The sequence below is a fragment of the Bombus terrestris genome, chromosome 3, assembly GCF_910591885.1.
Source record: "Bombus terrestris chromosome 3, iyBomTerr1.2, whole genome shotgun sequence".
Classification (NCBI taxonomy): domain Eukaryota; kingdom Metazoa; phylum Arthropoda; class Insecta; order Hymenoptera; family Apidae; genus Bombus; species Bombus terrestris.
In genome coordinates, this window is record NC_063271.1 from 5286335 (window position 1) to 5304910 (window position 18576).

The 18576-nt window shown below is 37.9% G+C and overlaps 1 protein-coding gene across 3 annotated transcripts in view; it reads right to left on the reverse strand.

Annotated features, from left to right (window-relative positions):
• The window catches only part of LOC100650070 (protein rhomboid), a 171333-nt gene that overhangs the window by 34738 nt on the left and 118019 nt on the right, over positions 1–18576 (reverse strand). For 2 of the 3 annotated variants that reach the window (XM_048404229.1, XM_048404228.1), the window contains one exon: positions 16361–16434. The exons of the other annotated variant lie outside the window; for it this stretch is intronic. The gene's annotated coding sequence lies outside the window, so the exon portion shown is untranslated. The remainder of the gene's footprint in view (positions 1–16360; positions 16435–18576) is intronic. 3 annotated transcript variants of the gene reach the window in all.

The window sequence follows — 18576 nt, forward strand, 5'->3', positions numbered from 1 at the left end:
AATTAATTCGAAAGTTTTACGATCGATCGCCGGAAGCGCAACGTTTCCATCGCGTTCACCCAATTTCCCGCGGCTTTACGTCACGAAATAAGGGAAACGGGCGACGTTTACCCAACGTACGATCGTTCAACAGTAATGGACCGGTCATTGAAACACAGGACCACTCGTTAACTTTCGACGTTTTATCGCGAATATACGGTCTACCCCGTTCGCCAACTTTCCTGCAGGGGCGTCACGTAACTCCAGCGACGTTTTCAAAGCCCTTCACAACCTCCATATACCATCCATCTCGAAACTTGATCCTCCATCCTCCAAGTCGTTATATGTTGCGATTTTTCCATGTAACCGATCGTTCAACATCTTTTCAATTTCATAGTTGGCTGTGTCGTAGATTATTTAGTTGCTCTCCTAGACATTCGTATTTATTACAGAAGTTTCTAAATGATTTTGAGAGATTGTATTTATCGAGATATGTATAATTTTGTGTGCTAGACTAGATTGGCCGCGTAGTAGTGACACACGTATGTGAATATGAGTGTGTAGAAGTATGTGTGTTTCGAAAAACAGATGAATGTAACTGTTCCGTTGGCAGTGTGGTATGAAAGATAGTGAGACAAAGAGAGTGCTGAGACGCGTGCAAATGTTTATCGACGAAGATCCTGGAAATCGTTTATTAAATAAATCTAAAACTATATTAATATGAATTCTAAGTGTAACCATAGTGTTCATTTACTTGTATTTCGGCAATTAACATCCATAATTCTCAACAGTATTAACCATTTATATAGTCTTTTGTATATTTATTATCTAAGATTTATTATCTTTCCGTTTATTTACAGTTATTTACACAGTGACGTCGAGTCCTTCAATCGATACGTGCAAAATAAATATTTAGGAAAAATATGAGAGTTAGATTATCGTTAGCTGAATTTTGCTCTCAACGAGAATAAAACAATGTTTTATAAGTTGCTAATGAGAGGCAGCGTTACAGGTCGGAATTGTCAAGTTTGTACAACGTCGTTCGTCCTGTTTGTGCATTCCCTTGTGCAAAGGTGCATGACGACGCTCCACTATTCGCAAACACGCGGCTACACAGCGTTTATTCCTGTACCTTTGCTGTCATCGATCATAGCACGGCAGCCATTGTTACTCTGGACCTCTTCTTCCCGAGTTAGAACACGACTTTTGCGCGTGCAATGAAAACACACATAAAACGAATGTTTCCGAGAGTAAAAGCCAACTTGAGATGAGTTGTTGGAGCATGAATTTTCGGGTATAGTTAGGGGATTGTTGCGAGGCCGTTGAATGATCGAGAAAGTTGCTTTTCGTACGATGTATCGAAGTTTTATCGCTTGGTAAATTTATCTGCCGAAGTTGTAGGTTTCTGATATCCTCTGTACATTTAATTCCATCTTTTATCGCAGGAATTTCTTTCCTCTTTAATACGTTTCACCGTTTCCCCTTACTTGCTGAATTGTTTTTATTTATCGAATATCTTTTTATGGCGCCAACTTCTTTTTCGTGTTTGCACCGTATTTTCTAATTGAACTACGCTCTTTCACCGTTCTTAACGATTACTTCTTTTCTACACCTATGTTTCGCAATTCTCTTACGCTTTTATCGTTGAAATTGCGTCAGAATCCTATGTCGATATCTTGCTTGAAAAATAGTAATATAATAAAAAATAAAACTCCGCTATTCACACGCTGTGTATCGATATTCTTCCCTAAGGGTATGATTACAGCGAACCTTTTATAACTTACATATCCACTTTCAGATTGTGTTCCCGATTTGCCAATACTATCACGATGTAACGCTTCCATATAATCTTCGGAAAATTTAGAGAACTTTCACGCAACGCACATAATATATCCGTAAATATTCTCTCCGCAGTAAACGTCCGGATACTTTCCCGAGGCAATCTAAATTCCCTTTTAATTCACTTCTAAACACAGGATCACCGACGTACAACTTTCCCAAGCACTGCAATTACTAACCAAAACGACCAAATCCCGATACGTGGATTACAGCAACTTCTCCGTACACTTTTCCTCTGCGATACACCGCACGAACCCTTATCCTAGCAAACCAGCGGCCGCATAAATCCGTTGTGCTCGATTCCTCTCGTTACATTAGCGCTGCTCGCGGAAGACGAGAGAGGGAGAAAGAGGAACTGGGCTCGTAAATAAATAAGGGAGGAAGCAGAGAGTCCCTTTTTCCGGGTATTAAGAATGCACTTTAGCCGATGAATCTTCCGGACTCTCGTGCAAAGTTAACACACACACACGTACACATACGTACGTGAAATACAAACATACGCATATACAAGGACGTGCAATAGGGTGAAGACACCCCGTGCACGCAACCGCTGTTTGGACGTTGGCAAACAATCTAGTAGTCTGTGATGCTGTAAACGTTCTGAGAAAACATTGATGCAGTGGTGGAAGGTTCGCGAGGAATCCCTCTCCTAGCGAGAACAACGCCGCAAACATGTAAATCACGCGGCGATGCTTTTGGATCGGGCGAGAGGGTGGTTTTGTTAGTTTTTGCTCTTCTTTGTGGGTTGAAGGAATTTTCGAAGGGTGTTTATGGCGGAGAAAAGGAGGAGAATCGCGGTATAGTGGCTTGCATTCTTTTGTGCTGGACGATTTGGTGGGAAATATGTTGGGAATTTGATTTTTTGACTTTTCTTGCTCTTTGTTGGGTTAAAGGAACTTTGAAGGGTATATAAGGCGGAGAAGAGGAACTGAATCGTGGTATAATGGCGTGCAGCATTCTTTTGTGCTGGACGATTCAAGGGAAATACGCTTGGAAATTTGATATCTCGTACTTTGTTTCTCTCTTTCGTGGAAGATATTTTGAAAGAAAAATTAGGCGACTTTGTACCGAAAACTGGATGGATTTCTTTCTTTGGGCGATCAATTTATCGAACGAGAAGGTTACGAGGTTCGGGGTTGTTTCTTCTCTTCTGTGTGAACTTACTGTTGCAGAAAATAAAGCACCGAGTATCTAAATTTTCAAAGAATTTGTAATTTCCAGATACAATCATTTGTCACATCTAGCCGCTTTAATTTTCGTTTGTCGAAGTCGTTTGTTCGCCGTGAAACTCTAATTTGGACGAACGCGGCGATAAATTCTTCCGAATAATAATCCCTGTTTGTCGGCCCAACATACGATGCTGTAACGCGCGTTATCGCGTAGCTAGTATCAAGCATTCAGCAGCGTAGATTCGCAACTAGTAGTCCGATTCAATTCAAAGTTTCACCGAGTTGCGGCTTTCGATTAAGAACTCGGAGGAGGAAAGGTGAGAGTGCTGCTCAGTTTACATCGCCATGGTTTTCCGTCTACGTTATAAAGATTAAGAAATATCTACAACATATCTCATATTTGCGCAAATAAATAATCAATCGCTCGAAGATATGACAATTATTTTATAATCTTCTTAAGCGAAAAATCCTTTGGAATATTTAAATCAATTTTTTTTTCAATCTCGACTACGCGTACGATGATCTGTTATAATCCCAACATATAACATAAAGCAGTACATTTGTCGAACTATCATACGCTAAACCTCCCTTTTCGACCGCCAAACCCACAATTTTAACAATTTTACATTGATCTATATATCACTTACTTACCAGAAATTTTTATCAAAGAATAAATTTCCCTACGTATAAAGAAAATCTTCCCTTTCAACCTCCAAAAACCTCATAAGTTCGTCATACGTTAATCTGTTAATCTACGACGCTTAAATCTACTAAACTTAACACTAGAACTACTGGCATATACGACGTAGCTATCTCTACCAAAGCCAGCCAAAATGACTGGTCTTTAAAAAATACGTAATAGTAGAATATTTGTATATTTATTGATCTATTATTATCTTACAAAAGAAACTCCATGTTCTGAGATCATAAAAACTATATAATAACAACTTTAAACAATAACAATAAGTACAATAATGAAGAATATTCAGTAGCAAAACCTTTGGTAACAAGAATATTAAAATAAATTTCCATTGGTAAATAAAAGAAGTATAATATTATAATATAATAATAAGCGTAATAGAATAAATAAAATACAAATATAACTTAACAAACGTACGATTCCTATCTCAGATACCCCGTTTCTTACCCTAAATACCTCGATTCCTACCAATTCATCCAGCAAATTTCTCCCCTAAAATACCCACACATATTGTATATAATGTAAATATATATAAAATAAAATAATGTAGAATATTTAATATACCGTATATAAATATTCACAATCGAACAAGCCGATGAACCAAAATCCACGGAAACACCCCCATTTCGATGGTATTCGACACATAAGTACACCGTCACAGATTGTTCCACGGGAGGCAACAACGCGATTACAATAAATCGAATGGCGCTCGAACACGCGATTCCAACGAATTCAATTCCCCATCGACTTCGGCTACACATATACGGGCATAACTTCGCGCGCATCCAGTACCACCATTACGGTGCCGCTAATCCCATTATCTCGCCTTCACCGCGAATATTCCGAACGCATCCTTGACGCGCATCGTTAGCATGCAAATGTTGCTCGCTTTCCAGCACGTCTTTTCGTCGTTTCACACTGTGTCACCGTGGATGAGTATGACTCGCGGTAGTAATCGAAACGCTGACCTAAATTGGCTCATCAAGGTAAATACTTATCGTAGAAGATGATACGATAAATACGTACACGTGGGACAGGCTGCTTCACGAGGGATCGCAAGTGTCTTCTTACGTGAAACTGACGTAACGTTTAATGAAATAAAATACGATACACGAACCGCTTATTTGCCAGATCGGGTAACTGCACGGAACAGAAAATAGACAAGATCGATGATAGTTTATATAGGACAAGAATCGATCAAGTACTTTGGTATCAAAATTTCAGAAATTTAAAAATGTGGAGCTAACCAGTTTGGGTCGAAGATGGCTCGTACAATGATAAAAAGGCAAACAGCACGAATAGTTTCTCTGCGATGAATAGTATGCGATGCGTCAATTACTGGTAGTAGGAGAACATTGCCGATTCTTCGTTAAACGACAAACATTTGAACAACTCTTCAAACCTAATATTTCCCGAGATATTCCGTGAAATGTGTTTCCAATTTTGGAAGCTGTTTTCTCCCGTTCGAATGCGAGCACGTTGAAAAAGGTACACGCGTGAGCTATTTTTCCAGGAACTACATCGCTCGTAAGTTTCATTGAAATCAACGATTTACACATGGGGTATGTTCCCTCGGAAGATGCGGGCACGAACTCCGAGTTTTCCTTTGTCCTAGAAACGAGAAGTTCTCGATCGTATTTAAACGAAATTGAAACGAACGACCGAGACGTCTATGAAAGATTGAAAATGGTAAAAGCAAGAGGAAAATCGCGTTTGCGTGGTAGTAATCTAGCTCGAAACTGGTTATTGCTGACGTTTGAACAAATACAACGCGTGGCAGGGTCGAGCCGCTGACCTACAAGTTACGTGTCCGCTGGGTGAATTACGAATCTGTCAGGGATCGCCACGTCACGAGACAGACGCGTGTAATTTACGCGAGCCGCGCGTGCTAACTTTCCAGGGCCGCTTAGAAAGTGGTTACAAGGTTGATGGAATTGTCTAATTGCGTGGTGGAAGTTGGCTGGTTAAACTGCAGCAAGGAAAAACGAGCGAGTTGCTACTGGGTGGCCTGAGTGATTCACGTTGCACTCTGGAACATGTTGCAAGCCATCGGAGGGAATTTGAAAGTTCGCCAGGCGACGCTACAGGTCACGCTATAAATCAACCCTTTAGGAGTATACTAAGCCATCAGTCTCCGTGATAGAAGTTCATGAATTGGTGGTTCACTCGTTGCATAAGATTTTCGGGGTAATGGTTACGGAGGACGCTTCAAACGAGATTTTCAGCGATTCCGACGTTTGGTGAGACCAATATAATAATTTGAATAACAATTGTGAATAATAATTGTAAGATCTTTACTACAATTAGTTTATTTACAATAAATGGATTAAACAGATGTTGGTTAAACAGGAAACGATGGTTGTTTAACGTGAACTAATCACAATAACGTATTATAATTAACACAGCTAGATAGTTAATTTGCAACTTTCGTCACCACGGATCCAACGCTCTCTCTCTCTCTCTCTCACGCGGACCACACTCTCTCGACAACGCAATTCGCACCCTCTGGCTTCTCAACTCACAATGGTTGTTAATTCGTTTTTGTCCCTTAGCAACCCCTTGTCTTTTGTCTTAGCCTCGCGTCTTTTGTCTTAGCCCCACCACGCACATGTTCCGCAACCGCTTGTTTATAATTCGCCCGATACCCCCTAGGCCCCTCGTCCACTACATAATTTACGTAAAATTTGCGATAATTATGATACTTCGCTTCGAGTTTAGGAAATAAACGTTAGCGAAGTATATTTTGGATATATAAAAAATATCTACTTATCGCAGATGCAAACTATAATAATTGAAATATAGAAGAATAGAAATAGAATGTATCGTATCGAGTTTTAGAGGAAGTTAGCCGGTGTTTCTTTTACGTAGGATATTTAGAAATAAATTCTGCGATTTCTTAGGGTGGATGATTAACAGCACAGGATATACGAGATATTTCAGGAATCACTTTAGAGATTTTAGTGGTGCAACATGTTTCAAAAACTAGCTTACAGCAGAAGAAGTACCCTGCTCGAGATTTAATGCAGTGTAGCTAAAGTGTGCGAGAAAGATATATGCTTCGAAAGTTTGGAAATTTAAACCGCCTCAACTTTTTCTTATTAATATCGGGCCACGTGCCCAGAGACGTCGTATCAAAATTCATCTTACGTAATCACATCTACGAACAATGACTAATTAATCCGAATTAAAGTAATCCGACTAATTAAACTGAATTAAAGTAAGCTTTTGTTCAATTTTATCGACTGAAAATTTTCTATAATGCCAGAACCACATATACAACTAGTAAAATGATTCCACATCCTGCAGTAGCAGTATTTGTTCAAACACATTTACGAAAGATAGTTACTCCCTGTAGATTCAACGTTTTCAAAAATTTCCCTTTTAACGTTCTATTACAATCCTATTTTAAAATATTTTTATCTTTCTTCATTACTTTTAATTCTATGCTTATCTTATATAATTCTATAATAATTTATTTCATTTCTACTAATTTAATTTATTTTACTTATTTATACTAAATAATTGCAATAATTAGAACTAAATAATTTATTTTATTTGTACTAATTTTTAGAAATTAGCATTAATTCTATCCGTTCTGTTCAAGTCTTCTAATCTCTACTAATTAAATTCCAATGGCAACCGTCCTTTTAATCATATTGCAATCACGTACTTTTCAGAATGCCAAGAATAAAATATTCCTATGCAGGGAAATATTTCATTTTCTCACATCGTACTCGTTCCATATTAACGCGGCTCAAGCGCAAAATGGACAATCAAGGGTGGACAGACAGTGGCGGAGGACATTTTGGTCGAAGGCATTTAATGGGGGCCGCGTTCGCGGGCTAACCGCGACAGTTAACGAAAATAATCACCGCGGGTGGTTGGAACGTCGCTAGACCGGTGTCACCTATGGGATTCGGAGCCGTTTTTAACGCAAGGTGCCATAGTAAAACCACGAATATCGGCACCGTTGGTGAAACGCTCGAATAAAAGCGTCGCGACGCGAACTTTTGCAGCCATCGTGCGAAAGAAAATAGAATTTTGCCGGTGTTAAGGATACCAGTGACTAGATTTTTGATCTATCTTTCGCAAAACTAATGCGTGTTACTAAAATTTGCTTGAATATTAAAATAATTTCTTTTGAAGAATATGTCGTGCATTTAATTTCATCGTAGAGTACAATAATTATGACCAGTAATTCGATATCGCGTTGAACCGATCATCACACTGATCGTTTTGAAATATTAAATTTTATTCCTGGACGTTCGGTTCATGAAATCAGGAAACGAGTATGTTTCGCTGATGTTATTAAAATTTAATAAACTGCAATGAATATTAATGTACACGATACGTATTCTATTTAAAGACTCGTTAAGTAGTCAATCGATAGGTCAATTAGCTCGATCATCTCGTAAACAGTTCGATGAAAAAATTCTCAGGGAGGAGGTAACAGGAAATACGTAAATTAGTAGGCTACTTGAGGATAATCTATTTTTCATACGATAAGTATTAAAAAATCGATGAGACGCGCGAATGAATTGTAGAATAGTATTGTTGCTTTGATATCGATAAATCGAAACTCCGCTTGAATGCGATATTATGGCAATACTTGTCGACGTTAATGGTGATAAAGTGTCGGACCTTTGGGTTCGCTGCAGTGAAGTGATACACATTGGTGGAAGATAACGCGCGTAAAAGATAAAATATCGTAATTGGCAATCGTAATGACCACCTTCAGGACTTTGAATTTTGGCACGAACGATATGAGATTCGAGGATTTTAAGACATTCATTTGCACGATTGTAATTTATTCCAATTAGCAAATTTTTAGACATTTAAATTTCCAAAGATTCAGATATTCAAAGAAACCTTTGTTTCTCCTCGAATTCTTCATCTACTCAACTTACCAACATCCTTGTAAATCTCCAAATCTGCGAGTTTTTGCCACAGTTCAAACATCCTCAAGCTACTATTAATCTCTCAAATTTCCAATCTCAAATATTTAACCTCTCAGGTCTTCAAACTTCCACTAACCATCCAACCATCTGATCTCCAAACTCCTTAATCGCGTTATCAACACCTCAAACATTACCCCATTTCTAATTGAAAATATAAAAATTAGAAATATATGTATAGTTATATTTTAAATATAAAAGTTCAGGTACCTTCGAATCTATAAAATGTTCGTAATTCATCGAACTCTGCTAAACGAAGAAAAGAAAACGAATAGACGACAGAATACTGGCAAACAAAAGAAGCTGAAAAAAGCGTGGATGTCGAAACGCATAATGCGAGCACACACGGACGCTATTATGCGAACGAGCTCCCCATTTCGATAATTATTCGTTGCCTGATTTTTCAAGCCATTGCATCGAAGATTTTACATTCATCCTAAAATTTGAACAACGCCAGAGCAATGCCCCTTTAGATCGTTTAATCTAAATCAAAACCTCCTGAATATTTACCCCCTTAAAACTAACTAACAGCAACAACTGTATTAAGACGAACTATACGTCGATCGAGCCATCCCTTTCTTTACGCCTGTTTCCAATAAAATTCCACAAAATAAACATACAATTCGCTTAAAGAAATAAACAAAGAAAAGTTGCAAAAAGTCTCTAAACAACAATACTAGTCTTCCGCTCCAATATCAACCGACTATTATTATTCTTTCATCCCGAAATACATACCTTTGATATTCAAATTTCGCAATTTCAATGGGAAACATCGTTTCCTGGATATTCGCGAAAAGAAAAGAAACGAATCTTCCGGACGAAACCGGAAGACATCTGGGGTAGGAAGCGGAAATTTCTTATTGCACATTCCTCGGTGAATCGGAGCGGAAGCTCTAATTGACATTTTTAATGAATCTCCCTTCGCGAGGGTGCAAGAGGAGGGCAGGGAATTGTCGTCGTTCCACGTGCTCGATAAAAGTATGCAGTAACCGAAAAGTTTATCGATAAGTCGGAAAGTTCTTCTAGCCTCGGATAATTCGACAAAGTTGGCGGGTAAAAGGTAACGATTATAGCCGGCCAAGGAGCGTAATTAGAGAGTCGTTTAAGGGGCAATTTGCACTGGGATCGTTGGACGAGGACGAATTTCGAAAAATCTCTCGCTTTGGTAATTAAACCGCTGTTTCGTGGCCTTTCTATCCACCGCACATTTCGCCGGAATCTCTTTCTCTTCTCTTTTTTTTTTTTTTTTTTTTTTTGTCGTAAGTAACGCGCGTGCAAATGGAGATTCTTCGCGTCTCGTGAGAATTGTTTGTATCTTAATCTGTCTTTACTTTCAACGGAGGAAAATTTCCCTGACAGTTCTTTTAATCCTTCGAGACAATTTTGTCGAATGAAATCGAAACGAGAATCGATCAAAGAGACTATTTGAATATTTTTCCCAAATTTAAGAATCCTCTAGCGACAGAGAAATACGATTCGGTTGAAAATTATCCACAGTCAATCGATCCTACGTTAGCCTGTGAAATTTATTTTTCTACCGTGGAATTAACGATATCAATATGAAATTTCAATGTATTTCTAGAACGATAGAATAGAATCTGTGTTACATTAAAGTAAATTTGCAATTTCCAACGAGTCACAAGAGTATTCGTCGTCTCTGACGAACCACGTAAAATTCAAATTAAGCGTATACGTAATATACAATACTGGAACCCTTTATCTCTTCTAAAAGGAAACGACAGCGTGGCATTATGATATCCCCCTTAACAACGCCAAGACGATCTTATGGGAACGACGTTAGAGAAGATGTTGAACACGGGCCTTTAAAGCTTCCCAGCAACGATTGCACACTTACACGCGTTATAGATTTTTTTCAGCAGGCCGCAACACAGGAGTCCGCGGTAAAAGGCTGCTCGGTGCGACCGGTGAAAGCGCTTAAACTCGATTCTCTTCCGTCAGCAGGACGCCGGAGACGCCGGCGTCGCTCGTAAACGGGCCTTGACGCGGCCGTTTTCTCCGTGAACCTTTCGACCGCTCTTAATGGCACTCGTAATTCCGATAGTCGCTCCGCTGGCTTCTCTGTCTCGTCGATAAACGCGCGGCAGACCATCGTGGTGAACCGCGAGCGAACAACGAATAGACATAACCCGTGGCATGTGTTAGTTATTCAATTTTGTTTAGCTTCGTGTTCGTTTCTTACGTGACTCGCGAAAATATAATGCAAGTAGTATAAACTTTTATCGCGAGTATCGTATGCGTTATATCAAACATTTTGAAGTTTCATTCGCTTCGTAACGAGATATAACTGCCTGATTATATTGGCAAAATCGATCGATGACAGCTTTGAAACAAAATACGCGATTGAACCTAACGTAAGCTTCGACGAGATATCATGGGACTTTGACATAGTGACGTTGTGAGATTCGGTAGGTTTGTATTTCTAATGATGCAATGTATACGAGTGTGGAGTTGCACGCTATTACACGCTCGTATGGATTACATCGTTAGAAATATAAGCTCGTCAAATCGCACAATTGCGAAATTATATGTTAGGTAGCGATAGAGTTATTTGAATTGAGAATTTCATTTGCACATTTTAGATGATCCAAAAGGATGATTTCAATTTTTCCATAAAATCTCTTAATCCTCTGTTCCTACTTTGGCATTCTTTAGCATTCGTTAATTTAATTTAACAGTTAATTCAATTTAATTTGGCATTCTCAATATTAAGTAAAAAAATACCAATTCTTCTGTTTTTTTCTCTAAATTATTTGTAGATTTTCGATTGGAATAACGTGGAATAAAATTTAACAAGCTAAAAAGGAACAAAAATTTATACATGAAAATATGAATGCTGAATTTTTATACATAGAAGTCACTTTCCGCTATTTTTAAGCAATAAGGCTTTACTTACAAAAAGTCTTAGAAAATACATGTTTTGTGGCTTGTATCTTAATTTTCAACAAACGTTATTTTGATTATCGCGTAACCAACATCTCTTGAAACTACCCTTTGTCCATTTATCCTAACATTTATCCACTACAAAAATTTTAAACAACGCCAATAACGATAAAAGCTTCCGCTTTCAAAAAAAAGCTTGAAAAAACAGGGAATTGTTGTTCCATCGATCGAAGTATAATTTTGTAACAAACGTTAGTCGACTACAGCGTAGCAAATACCTGTCAGGAACCTTAACCAATCTATTCCATGTATCACACCCCTTCTAAAAGAATCAACAACAATAAAAGCCCCGCCCATCAACATCCCCATCAAACTACCCTGTAACGACCGAAATATTTCTCGGCACGCAGGCCATCATCCCTCTTTTAATCTTTATTCATGCCACTTGTTAGTTAACTTGCTGCCGCCATCGTTTTGTGTTTTCATCGAATTGAACACGAAACTCGACAACGTGTACAACCGCCGATCGTGAATATTCAAAAACCATGCGTTTCGTCGAAACGAATTAATCGAAATGAGTGTCGAGGGCAGAGGAGAAAACAAAAACAGGAAAAAAGCAAAAAAAAAAGGAAGAAAAAAAGAAATAGGAAAAGGGGGGGGAGGAAACGTGCGGTCATCGCGGTGTCGCCGTTTCGTAACGCGGTTTCGAGCACAAAACGTGAAGCGAACGTGAGAGACGCGGATTAATTTATCGGCCGCGGCTTAATATCGCGAGCGCTATCACGCGTCATAAACACTTATCAAATTCGATATTTGTCGAAGCCAGTCGGCCAAAATCACCGGTACTTCCACCGTTTTCCAACGTCCTGTTCGATGTTTCAATATTTCTCTCTCTATATACCGCTCTTGTAAATCCCATAAATCAACAATGTTGCGACTATGATAATCGCATTCGTCGCGTTTCGACAGCAACTTTTCGAGATTCGCGTCAACCGTGACGGATGGAATTGCTCGTTCTCGTTTCGGTTGCGAGTTTGCTCGGTTTTCGCGTTTTATTTAGTCGATAGGGAAGAATGAATGGGAATTTCCTTCTTTTATAGACTACTGCTAGAGATCTACTACAATAGATCACGTTCACCGGGATACAGACCTTCTTTTCTTAATTACATTTTTCAGTAAAATAGAGAAATTTTCTTCATATCGAAACGTGACGTTTTTTTTTCTTTTACTGTTTAGTCAGACCTATGGGGTTTCCAACCTGTTTTTAATCACGATTTTCTTCCATAATAAACGAATAATCTACGACGTTCGGTCTCTACATAAAAAGACAATAACGAGGCAAGGAAAACACGCCAGAAACAAATATTCCCAAATATAATGTTCTAATTTAATATTCGTGTATAATATCAGCGATAAAAATGTTAAGTAAATATAGCAGCGACGATTCTTAGAGAACATTTCGCTCGACTTTCTTAACTTTGTAAGTCGGCAGCTCGGTTCTTGAAGTTTCACGACTTTCAAAAAATCTGAAAATCTACTGAAATACTTGTCAACGTCCCTATCGCGTTATCGAATTTTTAAGCCAGATTCTCCTACATGCTATCTTTAATTAAATTATTCGCAAGAAAAGTAGATGTCCTGGGAGTTTTATAAGAACGGAAATTTCAAGTGAATGTGTGTGCACGGCTGACAGAGTTTCGATCGTTAGAAGTGGAACGTGTGCTTGAGATAAGGGTGCGGAGGAAGAGTGGCTGGCTATCCAAGGTCTTTTTATCGTACACTGTCGTGGTGATAAAAATATATCTTTCGTTCCATTTGTAAAAATGTTGATATTCCTCGGTAGAAAATGTTCTTTTCTATGTAAATAGCCCTTTTCTTAGTTATGTTCTCCTATCGTTAAATTTAAGTCACACTGCTCCTAATGTGAAAAACTGTTTCGAACAAACGTTTTACTGCATTCAAAGGAACATATTGGGTTGGCAACTAGGTGTTTGCGGATTTTGTCAATACCACCTAATGACAAAATCCGCAATCACTTAGTTGCCAACCCAATAGTTAACGTTAAAGCAACAGATTTTGTATTATTCTGCTGTTTTATGCGACGCAAAGGTATTTTGAAGCTTCTAAATGCAATGCGTAATATTCACTATTTAATTCAAATTCATTTTTATTCAATATTCAATATTTTTATTCTACGTTTTTTAACTATTAATTTGTATTCCTACGTATGCTGTATCTTGTCAATGAATTTTCAATCTATGAAACACACGCATAAGAGTTTCTGAATTTTCGTGTCTTCATTTTGCATTCAGTCTGTATAAGCAGTAGAAACTTTCTTCCAAACAGAACACGATTTCGGACTAATTCAACGCGATCGAGTTGGACAAATCATTATTTTTATCAAAATAAGTAACCCTCGCACTTTTGAGTGCACGTCTGCTTGTGTTTTCCAACGTGGAATAAACGTATCGAGCGAGTCTCGGTTAACCCATAAACGAGTAAATAGCGTCTTAATGGGTAGCCGTAAATCGACAGAATCGACCTCGTCTAGCGGCGCCTCTCATCGAATTTACGACGCCTGACAAATTCGTCCTGGGTGGGGCTAGAAAAAGAAAGAGGTTCGAGCTCCGCGAACAATGTGCTCGATCCACTTCTTCTCCTTCTCGTCCCTGCCCTCTCCTAAGTTTTACGAATAGAGGAAGAAAAAGAAACGGGCAGTTTGTCACAAATCGTGCTTCCTGGCTGAGAATTTTTATCGCCATGCTGCTGCCGGAAAACAGGTCAGATTTTTCGATAAACAATTTCCAGCCTGTTTCCTTGGTGTTCTTTTATTTTTTTTTTTTTCTTTCTGATCAACCACGGAAACGATCGCAATTGAAGGCAATCGTTGACGCACGATGTTCTATATGTGCGATCTTTATAGAAAAGCATTTCTCACAACATTTTTTTACATCTGCGGAATAGTTGCGGATGAAGATAATTAAAGTAACTTTTTACAAGCAGAATTTTGTAAAGAGTTCGTTCTTTTGTTAAGGCTATTTTTTAAAGCCTTGGAGACAATTATCGGTGGAAATAACTGAATCAGTAGTCACGATCAAAACGATGAGTAACGTTAAAAGACTGTTTCTTCGTCTCTGAAAATAGCCTTTGTTCCGCAGAACTACGCTGAAACGATCGAAACGAGCAAACAACCAAAAAAACAACGAGACTAACGGTACATCCAAAGGAACGGGAAAATCACCCTTTCCCTGACTCCAGAAGAAGAAAAACAACTTGGTCGAAGTTACGAGCGAAACAAGACGGAACAGGGAGCAACACGATAACAAGAAGAATCGCGCAGTGGAAATAAGAACATCGTGTTCCAACTATTGGACCACGCTAATAACGTATGGACAGGATGTGCGATCCATAAAAAACAAGGACACCTTTTTGATCCGTAGGATCGATGATAAGCAAAACGACGATTATTCGATCTCACCTAAGCGTCGACATCTTACAATTCAATCTTCAACTTCGCACAGAATAATCAAGATCGTTGTCCATTATGGGACACCATTGGTATAATTTTGCTTGATTTTCAGATTTCTACTATGCTACTTGACGGCTAGAAGAGAATACATATTTTAATATATTTTTAAATCCAAAGATACGAGTGTTTCAGAAATAGTTGGAGGACCTACGAAGTTTCATAGCAAATCGGTTGAACGCTGTTATAACGAACGATATCTTTAAAATGTTCCAAGAAAATGGCAAAGATATACACGCGTTTAGTATCGAAGTCGAGTCAAGAAAACGAAATTAACGATGTGGATTTGATCGATGGCATACATCGAACGAAAAAATTGATCCTCTGTAAAATATGAAAAATCCGACTTGTTATATTTTCCTCGCAGGAACCTTTGACCGTAAGAAAAACTTCAGCGGTGCAGGTTTCCTGTTTCGTGAAGCTCGCGCGAACTTACTTGGTGTAGAAAATTAACGAGTGGGGCGTCAGCCAGTCAGAAAAGGGACGTCGAACGGAAAGGAGAGTAAATTAATAAGTTTTGGCTGACGTCCAAAACGGTAGACAGAAGGGAGGATAACGGATAAAACGGGTGTCACGCGTCGCCAGATGGAAAAGCTTTTCTTACGACGGCTGGGGAAAACTTAAGCGACGAGTCGCTTTGTCGCCTCGGCTTGAAAACGACCTGGCAATTCGGAACGTGCCGGCGATGGAGAAGAAGGAACGATAAGCGTTCCACGATGGAATTTCCCGAGCAACGATACGACACGAATTTTCTTCTGCAGTTGATAGCGATGGAAACGTTCTTGGGTACAATGCGTGAAAAATGAGGAAGATTTGAATTTTATTTTGCCTTCTCTCGCTTGGGAATTTTGGGATTACACAGAGTTGATAAATTTGGCTCCAGTCTATTTTTTCCGAGCGGAGGATGCTTTGTTTATGGTGATTTGACGTTGTTCTGTATCAAGAAACTCGATATTCCTGTTGTTACGAATTTTTGTTCGTTTAAAGCGACACGACCATAAGAACCAGATATAACGAGAAGAGAAAAGATGAAGTTGCATTATACAAGTATCTTCAACATCATAAAACCGTTCGCGTTGTACGTATATAACAAAAAGTTATTGCATATATCATAGGAAATATAACTGTCGAATCAAGATAAAGTACGTGCGAGCATCGACTGCGGTTAAAGATAGAATTCTATACAGAAGGCTGTGTTAAGAAAATATTAATTATGGTCGATATTGTATATCATTAGTGAACAGAATGATCTCATGATTTCGTTAGAATTATTATTGTATACGATACTTACTCTATATTCGATAACGAGCGTCTCCAATCCTACGTCTCAAATGACCCGATTTTTCATTTAAAACAGCTTCTTACCTGTAATCAAACAGAAAAAAAGAATCAATTTTTGGCATTGTCAATTTTTGTAAAATTTGCATCATAAACGTAAAAGAGACATCTTCTTTCCAATAATAATTCCCCTCATCTTTGATAAGCTAACCGATTTTCTTTAATTAAAAGACCCATCAAAGTAAGGCTTAATAAATGTAACAAATTTCGGTAAATAAAATTATGTTTTCCTATATTTCCGTATTATCCTTTTCTGTCATTAGAGAAACGACAGAACCTTCTTCGTTGTTTAATAATTTCAGCTATTAGAAATTATCGTTAACAGAAAATGACACGATTAACGACTTCATCGTATCTATCGTAATGTGAATTTAATAATGATAATAGATTAGGGGTTTAGTACGCTCTGGGCAATGGTTAGATGAAGGGATTTCGCGGTTTCCTACGACCGTCTTTCCGAATTCAACAACTGCAGAGAGCATCTCGTCTCCGAAACGTTTCGGTTCATCATCAGGATCCATCGAGCCCTCTCATGGAACTTACGGAAAGTAACAAGTGTGTTGTTCAGAACTATTCTCTCTCCCTTCTCATAGAATTTACACTTGCACCGTGACGCTAGCACAGAAGACATCCTCTGGAGCAATGTTCTCCGAATGTCTCCGTTCATCACCAGCTTCATCGATCTTCCACGCGAGACAACCTCAAGATAACAAGTGTATCAGAATCCCGAATTTCTCCTATAGTGTTCGTGCTTTTTCGCAGAAACGAGTCCTCTTGGTATCCCATTTGTTCGACCATGTTGCCTCGGTCTTATTGCGAAGTATAAAGAACGTAAAGAGAATATATGAAGTTAATTTTGAAATTAAAGCGATTTTTCGATTTTTATAACGATTTTATAAACTGTAAGCTGTAATTTTTATGATTTTTTGACGGTTGAATTGTAACATGAAAGGACTGGAATAATCGAGTTTATAAATAAAATGTATATACATTGAAACTGGAATGGGAATTTTTACACGCACGGTAGAATCGGAAATTGGCCGCGCATTTCAATTTTGTTTCTCAAAATATGGAATATTCCGAATTTTGAAGCTGTGGAGTGTTAATATTATAGTATAATTAAGATCCACATCGGTGCTGTTGATTTCGAAATATTTGAGTTATAAGATTTATATATTAAATTCGTATCATGTAAAATTGGAATCATGCGAAATTTATACGAAGCAAAATTCCGCAGCTAAATATTGGGACAATCTTTTCAAACCAACATGATTTTACTTTGCAAAATACGCTATGTTTTAAATGATACGACGAGTACGATCTTTATTTACTTTTAATCCACAAATTTAAATGTTTGAGTTATAAAATCTATAAAATTTTGTTGATGAAGTCAAATACAATATAATTTTGTTTTCTGAAATGTTTCAAACACGATGGTGCATTAATGTATGATTCTCATATGATTTAAAATATAAATTTCAATGTTTCAGTTACGATGATATTAAATATAATAAATTGAAGCGCGTAGAGTAGAATTGAAATTATTATTAGAATTTGTATCGTAGAAGTTTTCTATAAAATAGAACGTTATCTTTCAAACAATATCATCTAAATTTGTCTCTTCCTTTATCTTCCGAAATTCAAGGGAAACGCCAAGTGTATCTTTCTGAACTACTTTCCTCGCAGAACGTACACTTCCATTACACCGTTTTTCCATTGCCACCAGAAACATCTCGTTAAACAATGTTATCTAAGAGTTAACTGCCTCGTCCTGGAGTAACAAGCAGAGAAAATGTCTTAAGGAGTGCGTTAAATAAGGAAGTATCTCCCAGAACCGTTATTTTCCTGGAATTTACAGTTTTTAGGATAGTCCTTGCCCCGAGATATCTTCCAGGCTACTTTTAAAGGATCGATATTTGTAAAATACAAAAAATACAGCGGCAGATATAGCGATTTTTATATACTCGAACTGTCAACTTTTTAAATATTCATATTTTCAAACTTTCAAAGTGTCTAGTTGGAAAATTGTCATGGTGCGAAAGTTTTCAGCTGCCAAATTTCCAATATTTCCAACTTTCGAATCTCGAAATTTCTGAATTTTCAAGATTTCAAAGCATATCGAATTTTCAAATTTCAACACCTCCGAAGCTGAGAACGTTTCTAACGTTT